The 23926-nt window shown below is 40.9% G+C and overlaps 1 protein-coding gene across 1 annotated transcript in view; it reads right to left on the reverse strand.

The window, feature by feature from the left end:
- The window catches only part of LOC126563778 (uncharacterized), a 29037-nt gene extending 7791 nt beyond the window's left edge, over positions 1–21246 (reverse strand). The window contains exon 1 of the mRNA XM_050220512.1: positions 20984–21246. The gene's annotated coding sequence lies outside the window, so the exon portion shown is untranslated. The remainder of the gene's footprint in view (positions 1–20983) is intronic.
- Positions 21247–23926: the final 2680 nt, after the last annotated feature.

The following is a 23926-nucleotide window of genomic DNA, read 5'->3' on the forward strand; positions in this document are numbered from 1 at the left end:
AACGTTCTAGGGGTCTTCTTGGATACCCAATGTCGATGTTGATGCTGATGGCCAGAGACCTGGCGGACATATAAAACCGGCAGTGAAAAGTAGGTCACGAGGCGTTCCACGTTAAGGGACTCTTAGAATCGTGTTTGCTCATAAAAATAGTTTCTGGGGTGTCGAAAAATCCCTCAAGATAAACCGAAAGTGTTTCATTTGCTAATGGACCTTCGATTGTCGTTTATCTTGTGAGATGGTTTTTGGGCGATCGCAAAGGCTCATTTGTACCATATCTTATTAAACCGCAAATCAAACCTTGGTTTTGTTATTGGTATTGGTGTAAATGTTTTCGGGCATACTTACGACAATATTGCTCTCACCGGCAGCACAGTTGCGTTACGCATATAAGTGGATAAATATATATAAATATATATTTTTTTAAACCTTTAACCACAATTCAACACATATTAAAGGAAGTACTAGAAAAGATCACAAAATATGCACATATTTAGCGCTAGAACAGGATTGGGCATGACATTAAATGATCCACTCCAATAACCATGAAATCCAACGCTTGCAGTCACACTCTATTTTCCGCCTGTTTTTTTTCTCTCTCTCTCTCTCTCTCTCTCTCTCTCTCTCTTTCTCTCTTCATCATAAGCAGTCAATTTTCTCAACAGTCCAAACGGTCCAAACGGGGCGATTATTGCTGTACGCCAGAGGAATCATATGTTTTTCTAAGCTAGTGTTCGTGACCGTGTGTCCGCAGCACAAGCTATGTGAATAGGCAGGCTCGGCCGTGCGCCTCCACCGCAGTCTCGTCCTGTTATGTATTATCGCTGGGTATTTTAACACGTCGAGTCGAGAAGTGGGAAATATGTTGCAAGCAAATCACGAGAGCAAGAGAATCAACTCCACTTTTGAAATCATGCCGAAACGAAACAAAAGAGAGCGCACTGCAAACAGTGAAGAGAAGTCAAAGCTGTGCGTCACAGGGCCAAGGAAAATGGAAACACCAATATCATCTTCACTTCGAATCCAGTGGTGGTGAGGTCATTTCAGTAGAGATCCGAGAGAAGTAAGCGGTAACGGCAACGGGTGCCCATATGGAAGGGTGCGAATCGTTAGTTTCCCCTCCCTGCTGGATAACAGTTGATTTCCTATGTACAACAGACGATTTGTTTCTATTCTTTGTTTGTGGCACGTACGGACGGGATCGCCTTCAGGTGCGGTAACAACACGTGATTTGGTTGGAACTAAAATTGTCATCGTGAGCATCATCATCGTCGTCATCTACATCATCATCGTACCGATTGACTTGAGAGAAGTCGTTTCGAGTCTCAGATGTTCCAGTGGGGAGAGCCACACTGTTCGATCCAACGTAAATGTCATCCACTAAATCGTCCGTCAACCGATGACGACAACGGGTGTAGACAAAGGTGAATCTAATGATACCGTGATTGCAACAATATTTATGACTTCGTATACAACGACTGCAAAGGAATGACGTAGAGAAGCAGTAGCGACGTCTTTAGAAGGTGATTTGAACAAAATTAATTCCATTTGCTTCATCACTCTCACTAGTTTAGGCTCTATTATCATCGATTCCAGCAAAACTACCAATGAATTTCATCTATTTTTCTCTAATAGAGATCGATGGAGAATTCAACAGGCACAAGCGAATGTTTTTTTTAATAAAAATGTACAGCCGCCATCGTTAGCTACTATTCGTTTCATTACATACAGTACTGGACAAAATAAATCATACGCGCAAAGTAGAAATGCTCTTCTTTGAGGAGTATTTACTTTTTTTTTTCAGATAAAAGCCATGATTTATTCGGAAGAATTACAGTATTTTCAATAAAGTTTTAAATATTGCAGGAAAAAATATTTTGAATAGCTTTATATGCATACAAGAAGATGTTATAGCCAACAGTTGTTTTTTAAGCATGGACAAAATAAATCATACACTTAAAAAACTTTTTTTGTCGTGCTAATTAACTAACGTTCAGGCAGCACTGTAAAACTAGCAGCCCTGTGGCTTATTCTATAGTTCTTTTACTGGAAAGTTTCTTTTACTGGATCAAAATATTGCGTCATATGAAATGTGTAAAATGTCAGGAAAACAAATTTAACTCGATGTGAGAAATCTGGTTATAAGCGATCGCAAAAAAGAAATTGCTTTCCGGAAAACTGCTGAAAAGTGTTCGATTTCTATTGGCACTGTGCAGCATATCTGGAAAAAAACACGAAACCTTTGGAATTGTGCGCAACTTATCTGGACAAGAACGTCATCGCGTAACGACCCGTCGTGATGATGCGAGAATAATTCGGATGGCGAAGCAAAACCCTAAGTTGTCTTCCAGGGAAATTAAGAAAACGATGAATCTGGATTGTCGATCGCCGTACCATACGCCGGCGCCTCAACGAGAGTGGGTTGAAAAATTGTTTGGCATCGAAGCGCAGCGCTTTCATGAGCATGCAAAACAAACGGAAGAGATTGGAATTTGCCAAAAAGTACGCCGGAATGTCCATTGACTTTTGGAAAAGCGTTTTGTGGAGCAATGAGAGCAAGTATGAACTGTTTAGAGAAAAACGTCAATCCAGGGTATGGCGCAGATCCGGTGACGCACTTAAGGAACTACATATATTTTCAGAAGGCGGTAAAGCATGGAGAGGGGGACCATTATGGTTTGGGGATCGTTTGCGTGGTCTGGAGTCGGAAGTTTGGTGAATATTAAGGGGATTATGACTGCAGATTAACTGCAAGTATTAACTTGTTGGATGAAAATTTAAAGGTTTCAAAAAACAACTGCGTTCTTCAAATTAAACCGAATTAAGGTGCTCGAATGGCCACCCCAATCTCCCGACTTGAATCCGATAGAAAAGTTGTGGTGTTATTTGGACGATAAAGTGGACAAAACATCGATCTCCAACCAAGACGACTATTTTGATGTTTTGAAAACAGCGTGGGAGAAAATTGATCCAGAATATCTACGGAATCTCGTTAAAAGTATGCCTCTTCGATTGGAAGCGGCGCTGAAGGTATGATCACCAAATATTAAGGGTTTCAAAAATAAAAGGAGTTATTTGATATAAGGATAACTTGTGAATAACAAATCTGGTGTATGATTTATTTTGTCCATTCCGATCCTCATCCTTTCCTGAAGGATAGGATATATTTAGAAAGCCATGCATAATTATAAAAACTTCACTTCTACAACATTATTGCCTGATAATAGCGCAACAACTTTCCTAAAGATAGCATTGTTGTAACTATTACATCGAAGAAAATATTGAGCTTGTAGAAGGAATAGTTAAAGCGTATGAATTATTTTGTCCAGTACTGTATTTGACACCGGCTCAAAATCGTTAATGTGTTAATGTGAATAGACTATTGATACCAATTATCTTTCCATATTTTTTTTCGTTGTCCACATTACTGGAGATTAATAGAGAAAAACAGAAGCTAGAGAATACAAATCTGTTTGTACCGCTTAGTTTCCATCGTGGCCCGTCGTGTCGAGAGATGTTAACATAAAGAAAATAGATCGACCCACGCAAAGATTTGTCAAAGAAACCCCTTAGAGAAGTAGTGACGCAGATGGTTTTCTTGCACAGGGGTGTAGCATTCATACTCTTGTTTAATTTCTTGGTCCATTTCCATTTCTTTCAAGATACTCACTCACCAACAAACAGCCAGTAATTCACAGTACATTTAACTCCACCTCTGAAATTGTTGCTGCGCTGCAGTACCATGAAAAAGACAAACAAATCAATGTTCATTGAATGAGGACCATAATTAAACTTCCCGATCCAGGAGATGATCCAGACGGGCAAAAGTTGATCGTCCGTTCGTCCTTCACAAGGACTAGAACACCTATCGAAGTGTGTACATGTTATTTACGTTCTTCAGCTTGTTCAGAGAAAGCTTTGCACGATGCGTTGTTGCTACCGGAACGGGGCAGAAGTTCAACAAGCTACAATCAGTTCCTTTTTCCCTCTTGTACCGTTTGTTGAATCCAACACGCACAAGGAAAGTGAAGATCTTGCGTACCCTCGTGCCACGAGAAGGTTATATACGCGCGATAACCTTTTCGGTAGTTGTCCCTTGGTCCAAAAACGAACCCCTGTGAAGAAAGCGACCGTAGTACGATGCATTTCAAATTCGTCTATCTTCTTCTGGTAGAATCGTTGAAGTGATCTTGTTGAACGATCCTCCCAGGCATACCATAAGAGAGAAATGTGATCGCAAAACTGGAAAGAGCTGGTTTCGGAACGCGTACGAGAATGAAGTTATCGACACGTTTTAATCTCTCTTCAACATGGGAGGGCAAAGGTAAGAGTACGGCCAACGAGACAGCAAGCGCGATTGCGCGAGAATGCCGTTTGTATTATGTTAGCTTGTGTGTATATAAATAACGTCTGGTTTAATTCAACAACTGCAAAATCCGTGTATGACTATACTTGACGCTCGCATGTGAAGTGTAAACTCAAATGAGTTGTGCTCCATCGTGGCCTAAACGAATGCTTCATCCAGTCGCCGTCGATTGATAATGTAGTAAACGATGAAAGCCGTAGTAAGTGATCAGGCGTTAAAAGCGTGTTTGGAACTACGACATAATTAAGAGAACCGAGCACGCTGACGTACAGCTTTTCAAGACCTTAGCGTCTATTGATCCCATACAATTGGAAGACTCTTCATCATGTTTTTACCATGCAATTCGGTATGCAAAAAATGTATTAAATGTAAAAATCCTTGATCGATCGTTTAGTATAAGTTCCAGCAATTCTAAATCACACGCCAACTGTTAAAAGCACACAACAACACGCACGCCGTCTCGTCTGAGGGCACCATACACAAAACGGGGTACACTATTTTTAATGACACGTGCTGCTATCTAGCGCAGCAATTGTCGGTGCGCACGGTTTACTCGTTCAAAAACACATATATAAATAAAGCCATCCATTTTGCGATCGAAACCAAACGCGTGACACAGGGTAACACACACCGCAGGAACGAAGGCGAGAGAGATTACCTCGGGGACCGGTTTGGTTACCATCTCTTGTATACACAAACCTATCGGTAGGTTTGGTAGAGAAAACAGCTTTGCACTGTATAGCTAGCAATACGCAACAAGTTAAGGTAACACGTTTCGTAAAGTCAAGTCCCTCACTTCTGGGTCCAGACCATTGAGATATACAGAAAAAAAAAATCCAGTGAAAGTTAATTATGGGAGAGATGTCGGTGACGATGATAATCAATTGAGCTAATTGATGCTGATTGTAAGCGGGCAAGGTACAAGTTCGTGTAATGGATTTATTCTCATTCACAGCAGGATAAATAAATTAAATTTCTTCCATGCTTCTTTAAAATATTTGCAAGTTGTTCCTCGAAACCATTTTACCACTTTTATGGGAAAAGTACATTGCTGTAAAGTTTGCCTTCACATACATCAGAGCTCACCGTCGAACAGATATTGGCTGCACAGCGAAAGGCACCTTTCCCTGATCGATAATCATGTCCGCGGCCAGCATTAATAGCTCGCTCTCTTAAGAGGATGGGTAAGAATCATGCAACCGTCGTAAAAGGGTGCCACGAAGGAGCCATATAAAAGTACTTTTCTCTGTTACCCACACATTGAAACATTCACACATCGATACATATGTGCGAACATTCGTCGTAATCGTTTGTGCGTAAGCTGATGATCGCGATCGGCTCTGAACGGATGAACTAAATTAGAAACCATCGACCGTCGAAGACGGCTCACGATACATGACACAGTTCTATTTTTGCGCGACAGCGAGAAATAATGTTCTGCTTCTATAGCACAGAGGCATAAATTACATTTCTATAATTCAATTTACTTCCCAATAGTCGGTGTTTTAGTAAATCCTTTGCAGGTTACTGCTGTTTGAAGTGTTTTTCTCTAGTATTGTACAAGAAAATTTTGACTTTTTTAGTGTCACTCAAGTAGCATACGAAGGTAATGAAACTAACAAGAAACTTTTTAATAAAACACAATCAGTTTCAAAAAAGATCATTTAAATGTCCGACGATTAATCTTCGACCACAAATCAAGGCCAATAAGAACAACATACCCCCCGAAGGGACAATATCTCACAACCTTCACCACAATATTATCAACAGTACAACCATTCAAACGCAAGGTTAACGATTTATGTTCCGCTGTTATCGGTTGAAGTTTGGTCTTGTTTTAGACACTTTTCAAGAACTGAGGACACCGACAGAATTTTGCTTCTGACGTACTAACAGGTTAACAAAATGAAATTTGATGGAATATAAGTCCTCTGTTACTTGTCTTGTGACTGGGTTTTTTAACATCATATTCCTCGACCAAAGAGACAAAAAAAGTACATTTTGAACATCTCCACGATTTATGTTTATTTCAATACAGCTAACTCTTTCCTCTGTTCGGTAAAGAAATATGCTTATTTTTGGAATTTCATCTGTGTGACGCAATTCAATGAGCAATTATCCATTGGATGTGTCCAAAGTTGTCTTCGAATCTACTCAAACGTGCACACTTGAAGCGACCAGATGGCAATAGGACTGATTTCTATGCTCTTCATGGACCTTAGCTTACAAAGTTCGAAATTGCAGATATTTCAACGACCAGGTAGATAAAATAACCAGAAATAAAAACTTTAATCCAACTAACACACTTCAATGATAACATTTCCATTCAATTTTATCAAAGTATAACAATAATATTACTTGTGAGACATTTATTCGGGTACTAATTGGGCAATTAAACATTTGTCAAAGCGTCCGACAACTGGCACAAACTCCATATCAGTGCAGCAAAAATCGCAACGAGTTTTAAGAACCTTTGCCACACACATGTATTATTTAACCTTCCTCGTTAGACCTTGAAGGGAAAAAAATCCCATATATACACATACATACGCAGCTTGGTTGGTTGGTGGTTGGATTTCATTGACATAACACACTGATCGAGGGTCTGACGTTTGATGATGCTAGGGCGCAGAAAAAAAACCCCTTTTCGCGATCTACACACGCGGATAGGTGAAGGTTCGCTGATTTCGAGTGCTAAGCAAAACTTCCACTTATGTTATCTCATACAGTACACGCAACCGTGCAGCAACGTTGCCTTGCTGCTTTACTTGTTCACTAGCCAACCAGCCAGCTGTCAAATGCGATCAGCTGTTTCACAACAATTCTGGTGGCAGTAGTCGGTTCGCTCAAGAGAAGAGGGCTGAGTAAATGAATGTGTGGTGAAGGATTTCGATCATGATCATGATCGAATGAAGTTGGGGTCCTTGAAATGTCCGTACCGAAAAACCAGAGCGAATGTATCGGTAGGTGGTGGCTGCCGTGTGTTGGACGAACTGCTTCACTCTCACACTGGTGGTGCTTATGAAACTGTTCCCATTGTGGATGTATTGTGTTAGCTGATTGATATAGTGTTTCAGGTGGTGGTTAGCAATTGGCAAGAGCCGTTCTGGTCACAAAACAACACGTGCCGATTTTCTTGCACTAAATACCTCTCTCTATCTTTTCGCCCTTGAGTTTTGCGTCAGCGATTTGACGTCCTACCTCGACACAGGGCCAGTAGGGGCAACAGCAAAAAAGAAAGTGAAGTCTAACGGTGCACGGGTTGCCTATTCTTCAGCCTTCCATTTGTCCAGCAGGGTTGGACGGGGCCGGGTTCTATCTTTTGGGTGAGACGGAACCGCGTAACATAAACCTCAATCAGAAGGCGTGCGGTGTGCGTACGTGTGGTGAATAGCCGCTACTCTTCCCTTCTCTTGAATTCGCTTGCCTTTTTAATCCAGAGACAGGTCATTCTCAACTTCTCACGAAGAAAAATTTGCCAACTTTGCAACATTTTATTGCCATTTCAATAGTTTTAAGACGATAGCAACCTCTAGCGATTCGAACGGCATGTTAAACATGGCATGAACCCTCCAGACAAAGCGGCAACCAATTGAGAAGCAGTTGATCATGCAAAATCTCGTGTCTCGTTACATCTATGGCTCACGGTGGTATTAGTAAACTCACTTTTGCATTTGATCAGATGTTATGTTGCACCTTCCCTCTTATACAATCCCTGTGTTCATTCAAACACAACGCACCTCGTCGTAGTGCATCGGTTTTCCTCTATCACTCCCAGTAGGGGTAAATTCAATTCTAATGAAATCCATACGCTCCACGTGCCGCAAAACCGTTCGTGCTGGGAAACGGTAACGAATATAAACGCACACACACACACACACTTGCAATACTCCACAGTTCACAACACAAAGAAACCTTGATTGAAAAGCAAAGGGTGGTTAGGCCTCTCATGTCTAGTTGGTTGGTTACTTGATATTTATCTAGTATAAATCTTCTAAAGTACATCGTCGTGCATGGGGGGTTATTATCGTGTTTGGTTGATAGCGCGAGAGCGTCCAAATTAAATGACCACAGATTGTGGTAAATTCTATTAGTATGGTGTGTTCGACACTAGTACCACACAGCTGTTTCGCCACATTATCGGCATGTGATCGACACTGGCAGTAACATGAAAGAATGTAACGATTCTACACACACACACACACACACACACACACACACACACACACACACACACACACACACACACACACACACACACACACACACAGACACACACACACACACACACACACACACACACACACACACACACACACACACACACACACAAGCGAATGAACGATAGCAATTGAAGGTTAATTACGAACAAAAGGCATACGAAAATGCGAGGCCGCAAGGTTAAAGTTACAACGAAGTAGAGCGGAAGCAATCGTAACGCAAGCGGATGTTCTGGACGAACTTCTCTGGCGAGGTAAGACACTACGGCTGCCGAGCAGAAGTAATCAATAGCATGCTGGTTAAGACGAAAGAATAGAACCGATGGAAACATCAGGGCAAGAATTAAAGCTCACTCAATTTGAATCACTTAGCATACCGGCGGCTGTCTCTCGGAATATATTTCATTTTTTCTAATAACACAAAAGTGCGGTCCGGTGGTAAAGGCGATATCGGCGCCGATCTTCACACGGCAGGACCGGGCATCAAATGCCATCAGGACCGTCCCCTCGTAGTGAGGACAGTGACTTATAAAACTAAGTGGTATCGGCAGGTCTGGTAAGCCATCTGACAATCATTACTGATGACCAGTCATTTGGCAGACTTAACTATATGCGCGAATAACTATTTTTTAGTCAACACCGCATGTATTGACTAATTAAAAATTTCACAAAGCATTTCCTCCTTGGATATTTCATTACAGTGTTTCTGAGTAGAATTAGACAAGAGCGAAAAATTTCTAGACAACGCTCAAGATGAACTGGACAGCGGATAGGTTGAAGCGTCGCCCTTTCTCGACAGTGGTCAAGTTGAACTGGACAAACGCTAGGTTGAAGTGGACAAACGTCAAGCAGAACTGGACAGACATATTTGAAATGGTTGATGAAACAGTTTGAAGCGTTTCGGAAATGCTTGGCAAACATTTTAAAAGTAACCGTTGAAATACACATTTTTTTGTAATTTACATACATAACATGCATTCAATACAATTCAGAACAATTTTTTTAATTTTAAAATTTGCCAAGCGTTTCCGAAACGCTTCAAACCGTTCCATCAACCATTTCAAATATGGATGTCCAGTGCTGCTTGACGTTTGTCCACTTCAACCTAGCGTTTGTCCAGTTCAACTTGACCACTGTCGAGAAAGGGCAACGGTTGTCCAGCTCAACTTACCCGTTGTCCAGTTCATCTTAACCGTTGCCCAGAAATGTTTCGCACTTGTCTAGTTCTACTCAGAAACCCTGTATTCTCGGAATACTCGGTTATAAGCAAATAGCTGTAATACAAATTACATTTAAAGGCTGGCCAATGCAAGTTCCTCTAAACAGATTTTACAGCTCACCAGTATCGACTATGGAAAATGATGATTTTATTATGACCAGCCAATCATTCGTTTTACTCTTCCGTGCCATGGGATCTCCAGGTCGTGCGAGAATACACACTATATAGCATGTGAAGCGACCGCTATGGAAATTGTAATTGCAACCGATCCATAATAGGTGATTTTGCACTCCTCCTCCATTGAGTGTTCACGTGGTAGGAGACACCCGAGGACAAATATACCTTTGCTCAAGGACAGAACGAATGGGGCGAAGAAAAAAGGGAATTGTTGTTAAGCCAGACAATTTATACAAAATAAAATTGGTCATTCGCGGATAACGTTTTAACTCGAAAAGTTTGCTATCTTTAGCAAAAACGAAGCAAATTTGGAGGACAGTACAATTGAAGGTTACAGTAAGCAGTGTCAATAAAGTTGCTGTACTGCAATTGATTTGAATAAGCATTGAAACGTTTCATTGTTGGTCGATACAGATTATTTGCAGCAAAGTCCAACAACAAAGCACTACAACAACAGAACAAAGTAGAATATAGAATGCAATCTGTATGGTATGTGTTACTCACAAAATATAATATAGTGTCCCTCGGCCAGTATAAGTTATGTGTTATGTACCTATAAAGATAAGCAGAGAGTTATACGTTAAGATGTTGTAAGATTTTTATTGTTTTATTTAAAAATAATTAATTTATTGAACCCACTTTTACAAGGTGGCTCAAGAAAAAATTGTATTTACTGATGGTAAATGGTTCTGATGAATGCAAGAAAATTCTCTCTCTCTCTCTCTCTCTCTCTCTCTCTCTTTCTCTCGATTTACTTTGATTTATTTACCCACCACCAGCGATTGCTTTTTGCCGCATGTTGTTTTTGCATGAGTCTAAACGTCACCGACAAGCGAACAACCAACAAAAACCACCCTCGGACAGGTTTTTTTTTGTCTTAGGTTTTAATGCGTCGATTGTCTTCTCGATCATCGGCAAATACAGACGAAGAAACTAAAAAAATAAAACTAGAGAACTTCATCCAATATTCATAAGACTTCCTCCTTCTGTTGCGAAGCTGGTGTGCCTGCTTTGCTTCGGCTGGCAAGCAAGATAGCAGGACGGCAACACTTACAAAAGGAAACCACACAAACCTTGCCTAGCGGTTAGTCTGAGTTTCACAGCTTCAATCGCTACTCAAAGCTCCCACCAAACACCCCACCCTCCCCAGCCGTCGCGGTCAGGCCATGATCGTTGTCGTCAGCGTCATCATGATCATCTGCATGCGCTACACGATCTGCTCGTTCACCTCTAAAAATATAAACACTCTGTGCTGTGTTTGACTAAGGTATGACATAGCCGCCCTTATTCTACACATCCCAGAGGACACAACACTCCACAACACATTGCATAGATCTGGATACCTCCTCACTTTGCTTCGTCTTCTCTTGATTCGCATCCGTTTTTGGTGCTTTGTAAATAAACGGTTAAAAGCAAAAACGGACGGACGGACCATCAGGTTCTCTATACGGACCCAATACTGTCGACTACATTTGGGCAACAAGGTAACGAACAACGAGTGTGTCAGATTTGTACCTAACCCCCCTTTATACAATTGGTAATGAGGGCTGCTACTCATATAATGGTGCTGGTAAAAAAGTTTCTGAAGATTAACAGTGCGTAAAAAGTATCACGGAGATGCTCCCGTGATTTCTTCCCGAGAACTATCATGGAGATGAAGAATCCCTTGGTTGCTGAATGTCCTTAAACCGTTGAATGACCCTTTCTTTGTTGGTTAATTTGAAGTACCCCAAGGTCCACAAAAACAAAACAAGCAAGCAACGTGCTGATGCTTTGCAATTTCTGCCCTTAGTTTATACCCTTAAATTCAGCTTCCCTGTCTCTTCTTGTTCTGCTTATTAATATATCTTTAGAATAGTGTTGATGATGATGATGGGAAATCATTCGCATATTCGCGCATGTGCTGCCTATTTCTTTTTCTGTTTACATTTGGCCGATTTAGACTCGGAAACACCCTGCCACACACACACACACGCGAGCTATCCCAACTAAAGTTGTTTGGAGACGAGACTACTAGAGGAGATCTAGATCTAGACTACTAGATCGTGGGGTTTTATGGTAGGACGACGCAAATGGTCACTCAGGAAGTATAGGGGTGAGGTTTCGAGCCATGAATTGGAAATACTTCCCCCCCAAACTGACTGAGCAAACTGTGAATTTAAGAAGGGTGAAGTGTATTGTATCAGCTTAGTGGGGCATGTAAAAAAAACGATATGATTAAAATAAATTTGCTCGCTATGCTACGTCTCCCACACGGGGACTTTGATAGAATCGAACTTAACTGTTATGTATGTGTGTATGTTTTTTTCTGTGTTTTGTTTCTTGAACACATGTGTTTTCACTACCCCTTCTCTTCATCCCTCGCATAATCCCTCCCCCCCCCCCCTTCCACTTTGCTTACACCCTTGAAATAAACCAAAACCATACTCCATCTCACGCACACAACGCACATCGTTTTGCGATTGCTACTGTATGGCAACTGTGTATATCCAGCAGTTGGCGAAGAGCGGCGCGTGTGTAGCTAACACACAACGAGCGAGCGATCGACACAACCAAACGGCAAAAGGGGGTGTGTGTGTGCATGTGCCCTGCAGGAAGGGATGATGCTGAGCGTGTGTGCTGCTATTGCGTTTGATGAAAACGGAAAAGTACGTTTGTGTTGATGTTGCGCATGCCATGGTCACCACCGCACGGTGAATACATCGGAGAGCTCGGAGTGGAAGAGCGAAAGAAAGAGAAACTGTTTCAGCGCGCGTGCAATGGCGATATATGACACCTTCAGCGCTTATATACAGCAATCAGCTGGTCGATTTTGAGACAGTGTGTGTGTAACATCGGGACCATTTTCCTCTACTGCTACTGCGCCCAAACACACAAATCCCGAGCGAACGGGCGAGGGCGAGTTTGTCTTCTTTCCTCTTCGGCTGTCACAATTCCTCCAAATACAAACCGATATTTTGTGTTCAATTCTATATAGGCTATATATTTTTCAACTTCTTAATGCTATTAGCATTGTTTAGTACAACTTCAACCCATACACTTTGCGTCTCTTTTCGCACCCTCCCCGTGTGCCTTTGCTCGATCTCTTTCTCACTCGTATATATGCTTTCGGTCTCATCCCACCATGCAGCAACAGTGCCCCTTTGGAATCCTGCCATCAGCCGTAAAGTGTTGGTATTTGTGTGCACAATTTGAACCATGATCTACCTTCTCCAATATTTTACACGGTGCATAAATGTAATGAAGAAACGAGCATAATACGCAACAAAAACCATACCCGGAAACAGAAGAAGTCGGAGTTTAAACAACGTCATCGTTGATAATGTACACGCAGCAGAGGAAGTTTGGAAATTTTCAAGGAAGAAAATAATCCCATTCAAAACATCATTGTAACATACATACATCGATTCCAACGAAAAACTGTAGTTAAAAATTGCTCATTAATGTTCCCATGCTCTTCGACACTCTTTGAAGCTTATTTGCATTGGACTTTTTTTTTGCGCATTACCCTTTTTATGAAGTCCGTCACGTGTTTAGGTGCCTATTCAACTGTAATAAGACCTACAATCACCTTGCCTTCCTTTCAAACCATGTGGCCATACGGAAAAGTTGCCTAAAGAATCGTTTCTACAAACAGTTCGACAGCATAGAAACATTGAGTATCACACAAACGTTGTGAGGCATGGCCTTATTCATCATGACTTGTCAAGGTCTCTAGCGAAGCATAGCGAAGTCATTTTTGACAAAATTGCCTCGTTTATCTATCGCTCCCACTCATAATCTTCCGAAAGCGTAGCAAGATCGTCGGCAACATAAAGTTCAATTAATCCACTTTTAGATTTGGATAATTTTTTTGTATAAAATAAGATTTGAGAAAGTTTTTTAACAAAATACAACACAAACATAATTTCATTATCTTCTAGTGTTGATAAAAGTTTCAAAGCAAATAAAAAAAAAAAAAAACAAACTTTTCATCATTCCATCGCAGCCAAATTTGCGTCAATACGCAATTTCATATATCCTCAAAACAGCTCCCTCACGCAGGTTTCATAGCCTTCTTTGTCCCCTCCGTTAGACTCTCTCTCTCTCTTTTACCTTTCATTTTCTCTTCCGTTTACATATGCTGTGCGTGTAGAGGATGATGATCGCCAGGAGAATATGCTCAAATTGCGAGAGGATGCGATACGATATGAGATTTGACACGACGAAAACACAAAATAAAAAATAAAAAACATACGCAATCCCTTCAGTGACGACTGATTTCAACATGTCTCACGCACACACACAAGCTTCTGATGGTGCAAACGACGGATTGAAATGTGTTGGAAGTGTACGCAGACTGTTTCTGTTTTATCTACGCAATTGGACGGAACCTACGCACCTCGCCAAACACGCAAAACAGATGAGTGTTGTGTTGCGCTGTGTAACTTTCATGTAAGATTCGTTTCGCACACACAACGATAAAAGAAAACGGGCCCAACCTGTCGTCCACTTCTGCCCACATCAATCAGAAGAACCGAACGGTTATCTTTTGCGTATGTTTTTTTATATTTTTTGTGCAACAACATATTGCCAGAGCAAGTTATTCTTTGCTGACACGCTCTACATTGGACGCTTCCTCTGTTTGTGGTGAAAGGTATTTTTTCCATCGTTTGTGTTGCGACGTAAAATTCGAAGAAAAACCCTGGCCTTTGCTAAGATGAAATTGAGTACGGAAGGATGTAAGTCCTAAAACGACGCACAAAAAAAAAACACAGACGATAGGTCGATCAACCGCTTGGCAAAGGCCAACGACATTCTGATGCTTTGAAAGTTAAATGAGAACAAGAAACCACACAACACACGCGAAAAATATTTATGTGCGTCCTGTCCCGCATACGCATACATATGCAAACAGAACTTTTGGGTTAGATTTGACAACAAAAAAACAGTCATTCAATAACCTTAAATAAGAGTCGGTGCGTCGCGGAAGCCCTAGAATTATTCACACTTTGTCCTCAGCCGAGCATGGAAATGTTTGCTAACACTAACAGCTGATAAAGCTACATGCTTCTTCTTCTTCTTCTTCTTGCCTTAACGACCTCTAAGGTCATGCCGGTCATCGAAATGGCTTACTAGACTCTCCGATACCACGTAGTTGTTTAGTCAGAGTCCTCACGGATGGGATTTGAACTCCGGTCCTGCCGTTTGAAGACCGGCGCCGCTGTCGCCTATACCACCGGGCCTCCCCTTCATCTGTGTATACTGCTTCCAAATATCTTCCATTATCGCTAAGGATACAGGCTGCAATTGCCTATCGTTTTCTCTAATAGTATCGGCCTTATCTTATCGAGAGACCTACAGTAACGGACGATATAGAACAAAACGAAACCGTTTTACATTAGCAACGTTTGTCGTTGCATAAAGATTCAAAACTATACACACCTGTGTTCACACACACACACAGTAAATCTGGTGATAAACGAGACACTATGAAGATTATTAAGCTCATGGGGTTTAAACTTATGTTTATGTCTGGAATATGCACAAGGAAGCTATCACGGTACTTGCAGGCGGTCGTCTTCATCGCAACCAGGGTAAGTCATTAACTGATAACAACGGCCGGTGGCATGTGGGCCGGTTGGGTGTGAGCTTCAAAGTCCTCCGTTAATGGGCTGTGTGAGAATTGCGTCTCCAACTTGTCTATCAGCTGTTACGGCCAGAATGGACACGTTTGCTTACTTCAATAACATTTGACAACAACCAAAAAGCATGATCTAGTGCAAGGGCTAGTCGATAATGGTTGAATATCTTAAGTAATTACAATTTTCTATTCATTTGCTGGCACATAATTCTATTTTTTCTATTAAATTCAATCTTGTTGTTGCCCACAGCCATGCAAAACTTATTGGAAGGTCAATTAGATCAAGGTTCAACTCTACGAGTTGAACGATCGTCAAATGGTTGTCAAATTTGTGAAAACGAGATTAGAGCCTAAGCGTTAAAGTTAAAAGAGAATCGAGGGAAAACCACGTTCAAGTTGTATCCTTCACTCTAAACAAAGCTTCTTGATATTGGCTTCACGTTAAATAATAATTAAGCTAGGGTAATATGAACCCGAAACCAGCCACACAACTTGCAGATTAGAGTTGAAGCAGGTCGTTTGCTATCAGTAGGCGTGCGTTAAAATTATAATGATTTCATTAAGTCTGTGAGAGAGTTTGTCAATTTTTTGATAATTGTTGCACTAAGGAAACAATCTCATTCTCAGCGCAGACAAATTTACAACCAGTGTCGAGCCGTTATTAGATTTGACCACCAGACAATTGCTGGACCGACTCATCAGACAGGCAAACATTAGTCTGGTAGACAGAAACACATTAAAGCGAAAATCTAATGACGATTTTCGAGAGGAGTGAAAAAGGCGATGCACGTTTGCATATTATTTGTCACACAATGTTTCTTAATGATTTTAAGCTAAAATCGTCTGCAAGTTTGACCTCCGGGTTTATCAAATTTTTCTTAAAAAATCGTAGTTATTTTTCGAGATTTAGCTCCATTGTTTGAAACCCTTATTGATGTTATGTTTGGAGTTTTTTAGAGACTCTGAGATATCGGACTTCATTCGTCTCTATCTCGATGTTATGGAGCATAACGCGAGCTCTACATTTTAAGTTATTTTATTCGGTAATCATAGTCCAATACATACAATCATCTAAAGAGTGAAAACTACCTATTGAAAAGTCACTTTCTGGGATTAAAAAGCATGAAGATAACTACTTTCTTGGTTATGCGCACCCACCTTCTTCTATCGCTCAATAACGAAGCTTACTGAATTGGACTCACTAAAATTAACCTCCTTTAAGTACGCACCTTATGCTACAAGACAAAAGAAGCTTACTTCTTCATCGGCTCCAAATCAGACCGGCCCACAAGCCCAAAGACCGACAGGGTGGTAGTATAGCATTGGCTGGGCTTACTACATTTTTTGTTTTTGCGAAACGTCAGTAAACAGCAACACGAGATATTGCATAAGTGGCCAATCGGATTTCTCTTTTCCATTACTTTTATATGTTGGAGCCCATGGGGCTAAGTACAATTCCATTTCTTGTGTATGAACCACCACCAAGCGCGTGTGTGTTTATTACACTGGTGCTTCAAACCCTTCCGCATCTTGGCATGTTTGAACAATTGTTTCATTATGATGAAAATATGGTTAAACACAACATTCGGTGTACGATACACGTAGCAAGCAATGTAAACTTCCTTCATTTTACCATCGTAATGATGGCACTGAGAGTATTCATATCAACGTGGCATACAGCCACGCTGGATTTAGGAAATGATGAGATCTGCCGTATGATGGACAGAATAAGTGATTAAAGTTGCTTCACCGTGTTCTTGTGGCAGCACCAAGCGCTCTTATCATTACAGCGATAGTAAGCACCAACGCTATTTATCTTCAGCACAACTCTACTGCGATACATTTCACCAACCCCCCGACTATTGTCTACCAACGGCGTGTGTCAGCGCAATCTAACGAACATCTTGCTCATTTTAATGTGACATATGCAAGCACGTGCATGAAGGAATAATACTTTATCCGCTCGGACAAAGAAATTCCGGCATTAGCAGCAATACTGGCGCTGGTTGCGTCCCATGCAAAGAGGGATTCAATATTTTGCGCATGTCCTCCCGCCACGACTCCTCCTTTTTTCGACCTTGTTTCAAGTGGGATCGAACAGTGGAACAGTGGTACAGCGGAAAGTCCTGGTTTTTCTACCGTACCCGGGAATTCTTTTATAGAGACAAAGAACGTTACATGATGCTGAGGAACAGAACACTATCACACAGATGTACAGGCGCATTTTCCTTGACAAGATTTGATTTTTTGAAAGGATTAATACAAGACAAATACAGAAGCACTACGTTTAATTCAATCAAGCATTTATTGAATAGTTTTCCTCCCCCTACAAACAATCTTTTGATAATCTTGATAGTCAAAATCAGGTCCAAATACTGCAAGGATAAAATTAAAAATATCGATAAAGGTAAAGAAACAAACTTAATTTCAAAAATATAATAATTTTGAAATGTTTAATGCAACAAAAACTTTCACATATTTAGCAACCAGAAAGCACTTCAACACGCCTTTGTTGTCTGGATTGCAGCCAGAAAGTAAATAGCGAAACATTTCCTCCACATTGAAAAAAAAAAAAACCCGGCGAGACGACTTAACCGACTCGATGTTGAACCGACGGTCCGAACGGTAACAAAGAACGCAACAAACTTTCCCAATTCAATTTTGTGCAGATGGATGCACCGTTCCTTATCCTCGCACTTGTCCGCCCATACCAGAGCGCAGTGCGCATTATCCTTGGCCTCGATTTCTCTATTTTCTTACGATGCGTATGGGACGGTTGCAGACGGAAAACAGAAAAAATGATTTATATATTTTTCTTCCGTTATTTTGCCGGCAAATCGAGGCATGAATTTCACACTAAAGCAAAAGGAAATGAGACGACGGAAAGGAAGGACATCCATGTGGATCGATTGTGGTTATGAATAAGATGTACGCTCGCTAAGCAGTGAACGTTGGAAAAAAAAATTAATATGGCCATTTTTAGACATTAAAACATTAGTCGAAAAATATATTGATGTTACAATCCTTTTTGATCTTGTCATCTTGTCTCGGGCTTTGGTTTCGGGCTTCCAATGCTTCCCCTTATTCCTTCTCTGCTGACGATAGTTTTGTTACAACATATGCACACAAATGATAAGCACATTCAAACAGCAAATCATTCTCAGTCAAAAAAAAAAACCCTTCCAAAACTTGATCCCGCAGCATGCACGAGGAAAACGTTAAATCTCGAAGGAAAAAGCAAAGCAGCACTTCTGCAACAAACCGAAAAGTCAGAAGAGTGAAAAAGGGGAAAAGAACAGAGCACGTAGGACACTGACAAAGTTGGTTGGTAAAAAGATAAAGAAGTCCCGTGCATTGGATGAACACAGAAAGCCATTTGCTCTTCCCGCTTATGCTCGACAATCCAGCACAGGAGTGGAGTAACAAACAAAGATAACATACAGCTAAAAGTACAGCGAATCCGTAGCCCCGTGTGTCGTGGACGTTTCAAATGCATTCCCCGCACTGACCCCTCCGTTGCATCGTTGCACCAAGTTGTTTTATTTGATTCACTGCTTTTTTGCTCTCATGTCTTGTGCGTTGAAGCCTCTTCACGCTTCATTCTTTGTATGCTCAGACACAGACGATGGATTTTGCAGAACAAGTTACGATCAATTGCTGAAGGGTAGTTTGGGATGTAAAAACACTGAGAGTGTATTCCGAAGGAACTGCGAAGTTGAAAAAAAAACACGTGTTTTCTTCAAAATGGCCAACAAAACCAACGGTGGGTTCTACATCAAACGAAGTGTGATATACATTTAGCTTTATTCTTTGCATTGCGATTAGTTAAAGCCCGTCGCTTCATCGGTGTGAATTCTCCAGTCACTAAATGCATTAGTGCAATTTCTCCTTTTTCACTGCGGACAATATTGACATAACCGAGACGAAGCAGGTAACTTGAACCCTGATGCTCTTTTATGGTTAACTAACCCAACTAGCAGGAGGAATAGCTACCACCAAACAAGCATTGAAGGTGCGGCAGCTCTTTGTTGTCTGTGGAAATTGATCTGCACAGAGCTGAATAATCCTCTACATGTAGAATATTGCAGGAAAATTCCATATCATACAAGGCGAAGAAAATAATTTAAATTTATATTATAGCTACTCTCTTAGAGCTTTTTGGTGACCAGTTCATTTGCCAATATGAGTGTTTTGCAAAACAATATAATACAGCCATATTGATTGATATAAATTGGGTATAGAACATACTCTTGCCTCAAAGTTCGTTGAACCCAGACGGGTTCTGTTCGGATTTTGGTCGTCCATGCGACCAATACTCTACGCAAGCGAATCATCGAAGCGTCAAAATCAATGAAAGGATGAGGCCGAACGATGTATTGTATTAAGCGCTTTGAATCATCAATGGGCATAATTTACCGAACAAAGTAAATTAGATCATGCTACATGACGACGATAATCAAATTCTTCGAAAGAAACTAATGTATTAACTTAGAGAAAAATTAAATTGTATACACAAAAAAATTAAACATAAAAATTGCTATTGCAATAAACGGCAGTAAACAAGTTTGATCCGAGGCACGACTTTCTAAAAGTGCCCTTCATCATGACGCAATAAGGTTTTGCAAAATCTCCCCAAGTACGTCATCCACTCCATTTTGTGTTCGTTCCGCTGAATGGTGGCATTTCAACGATCGTTTGAAAACCATGCATATTATAAAACCAAAAACTATGATAACCAGGCGTTTCGAAGTTTTATGAAATTATCGTTAGCAATAAGATTAACTATCTACTCGTAATCAACGAAAACAAAATTTAATTTTTGTTCAATGGATTGCTTCTGCGCTACCAGCCAAACGAAAAGAACCAAAGTCCAGAGTCCCAAACGAGTCCCGAACACCGATTTGACAGAACTGTGTTTTTTTTTGTTCTCTACCCACTGTCGACGGCTGACAGCTGATTTTGTTGACAGTCCGCTTTTCGTTGCGTTCGTGTTCGTTCGTCTCCCTTCGCAACACGTTCGCTCTTTCCTCTCGCTCTCTCTCTCTATCTCTTTGCTTTGCTTGCTACACATACTGAACGCAAACATCTCACTAACACACCAACATGCTACGCAATCAATTCTGGTTGCATTTGTGTGAGTTCAATCCACACGCAAGGCCTATCGTGGTGTGCATGATATTTCTAATTGATCACAGCGAAAAGTTCACAAATAAAGTAAGCAAAGTGTATATTTTTATTGAAATTTTACCATAAAACTAGAAACAAATGGGAAAATTTGGTAACGAATTTTACACTCCAGCACAGATATACGGCATAGAGTTTATATATCACACAATACATTATCTTTGATCGCTTTCCATTTCCGCTCCGAAACGACTTACCTTGTTGAAGTAGATTCGAAGAAACTCGATAGCACGTAGATAATGTTATATAAACCCGTTTTTCAGACACGGAAAGTCTTCTTTCACCAGTTTAATCAGCATATTGTCTCACGTATGGGTGGGGGGTTTTCCCTATCGCAATCACTTTGTGTGTGACGGTGTACAAATTTCCACACCTTCGTCCGATAGCACCGCACGGCAGACGGTCCTGCGTTTAGTCCGAAGTACGATTTTTCTTTGCATGCACTGGCACGACACGGTGGGCAAATTGTAGCACCAAGAGGGGACCACACTCAAGGCAGAACAGTGGAAGTGTAACTATGATTTTCAAGCACAATTTAAAAAAACGTTTCTCAAAAAACAAACACGTAAGTCTCTCACAAACTTAACGAAGATTGCACTATAAATTGCAGTATAAATCGCGAACGAAAAGATTAGCTTAAAAATACACCCGATTCAGCGATAATCACACACACACACACTGCACAAACACAAGGCAAAACGCTCGCTTACGCACGCACGATTCACAGAAATCGAAATTCTTCACCACTAGTCACTGCGACCCCACGGACAGAAGCAGTCTTGAGTGTGGTGCGGTGATACTACAAACACCCCTTCTTCTGACGGCGGTCAGCAATGAAATAGCGACGAAATAAGAAAACCACGCACGGCTTGCTTGGACCCCCGATGGAAAACTTTTATTTGGTTGGCCCGACCGTCGTCTCTCCCTGCTGCTGCCTCCGATAACGTTGCTTTTGTACTCCTAAACTCTCGCTCTTGCGTTGGTATGAATTTCCTTCGCTCACTTTTCACACACAAATCTCACGCACACTTGCGCATCAATCCAATATGTGTTGCTGTACTGTGTGCTCGTTCTTGCTTCAGTTTCCCGTTTTCACTCACTCTTCCGTGGGGCTTATAGGCTCCCCTTTTGCTTGTCTTTCTCTTTCGCTCTCGATCACTATAGGATTGGCTTTGTTTCTATATTTTCGCTCCTTGTTTGGCTCACGCTTAAATAGCTTCGTAGCCTTTCCTTTTCTCTCGACGTCCCGTTGCCTCTGATGGGCTAGTATCAGGGTCAGTGAAAGAAAAATCAGACTTCACTTTTTGTCTTTTGGGGCAACAATTTTTGCAATTGGTTTTCGCAAGTTGGCCACAATACTTTGACCGTGTGTCCAATTAATGCCAGACAAATGCTATGCAGCAGCTACTTTTCACACCAATTGTATTAATTTAGCTCCACAGCTATACTACAGCACCGTTGACTAAGTCTGACTCTGAGTATTTTAACTGGAGTCTCAAGTTCAATGAATAATGGTTGATCGTGCTAGTTGGATCATCGATTTGCAAACGGATGAAGGCTTACCAACCGTATCACGGGCCAGGGACACAACGAGAGATTTTTAACTTTGCACTGAACAATTGAGCTACTTTGCTTGAACGTTCGCTCGATTCGGCCCGTATGCGAACGGGGACTAATTTACCGAAGAATCCGGGGAGCACCTTTACACACATACGCGCATATATCTGGAGTTGACAGCAAGTGATGCAGGCGATGTGTAGATGGATATCCTTTTTTTACTCCACCTCCAAAGGTTTGGAACGGAATTAAACGGTGACTTCACACCTTCGTACACTGCACTGATTTTGCAAAAAATCTTATAAAAGCCGTTCAAGCTCAGAACTCCGACTTTTGCTGAACACAGTGATCCGAAAATGGACAACTATGGCTCCCTTCGGTGCAAGTAGTCTCGATCGAAAGCTTCGAACGTCCAAGCGCAGCATCCACAGTGAACAACGAAAACTGAATGACCCAAGGTACGTACGTTCCCGTGCTTCGAGACCATCTTTTTCTGCCATTCGGATAGAGGCGAATGTAACAATCTCATCTATCCAAATTAGTGCAAAAGAAATGACTGCTCCACATCGAGTCTCTGCACGCTTTACTCCTACAGAATCAAACCTTTGCTTAATGCGTGTACAAGACTTTGCTGCACACAAACCCCTAGCGCTTGTGTTTTCCAAGGAAAATAACAGTTTATATTGAAATCTGTAGGTGTGTTTTATAAAAGAAGCATTTTTAATACATAATTGGATGGATTTAGCTGAAAGCTTTTAATTTCATCGAAATGCAATGAAATACTTCGAATATTACTGCTAAACAAAAAGATGAAACATAATAGTAAGGCACATATTGTTTCAATTTTGTTTGGCCAAATGTCTGTCTCAAATGTGCATAGTGCAGGGAGAATGCATAGATGCTTCGCGAGAGCGAAAAAGAGGGAAAGTTTCGAGATCTCTTTTACTTCCCCTCATTTATAGTGCCTTAGTGTTAGTGAAAAACAATCTCGGTGCACATGAATTCCAGTGCCCAAGCGGCACGTACCTTACAAAGTGCTTGATAAAGACAAATTTAAAGGATGTCATAAAGCTGTTAACACTTTGTCCTCTTAGGTAGTTCATAGTTCACAGACTGGAAATTGTAAGATAAATGATGGATTATGGCTAATATTATTTAAGAAAAATAAACAATGTAAATCCCTATTGACAAAACCGCCAACTAAGGCAAATTTGTATTGAAAAGAACCTTAGTAGTGATTATTTGTATTGAAATAAACCTTAGTAGTGATTATTAAGGCAATTTTGTCAATAGGGATGTTAATAGAAAGCTAGCAAGAATTGCCATCACACCTTCTCAACTTGAACCTAGCACGCCTCAACTGACTCCAAGATTTTATGGGATGTGTCAATAGGAGTCATCATCAGGACATAATCAGTTCAAAGGATCCCGAGCGTCTAATTCGCTGTACGATCATTGTACAGGTTATAGTCATAGTGGCGGCGAGATATATGGGGTCAAATCCCACTCTAAAGGATTAAAAGTAAAAGGAGCCATAAATGGCAAACCCTCTTGAGGCTAAGAAATCCAAAGAAGTACAATTT

Source organism: Anopheles maculipalpis, chromosome 3RL (genome assembly GCF_943734695.1).
Source record: "Anopheles maculipalpis chromosome 3RL, idAnoMacuDA_375_x, whole genome shotgun sequence".
Taxonomy (NCBI): domain Eukaryota; kingdom Metazoa; phylum Arthropoda; class Insecta; order Diptera; family Culicidae; genus Anopheles; species Anopheles maculipalpis.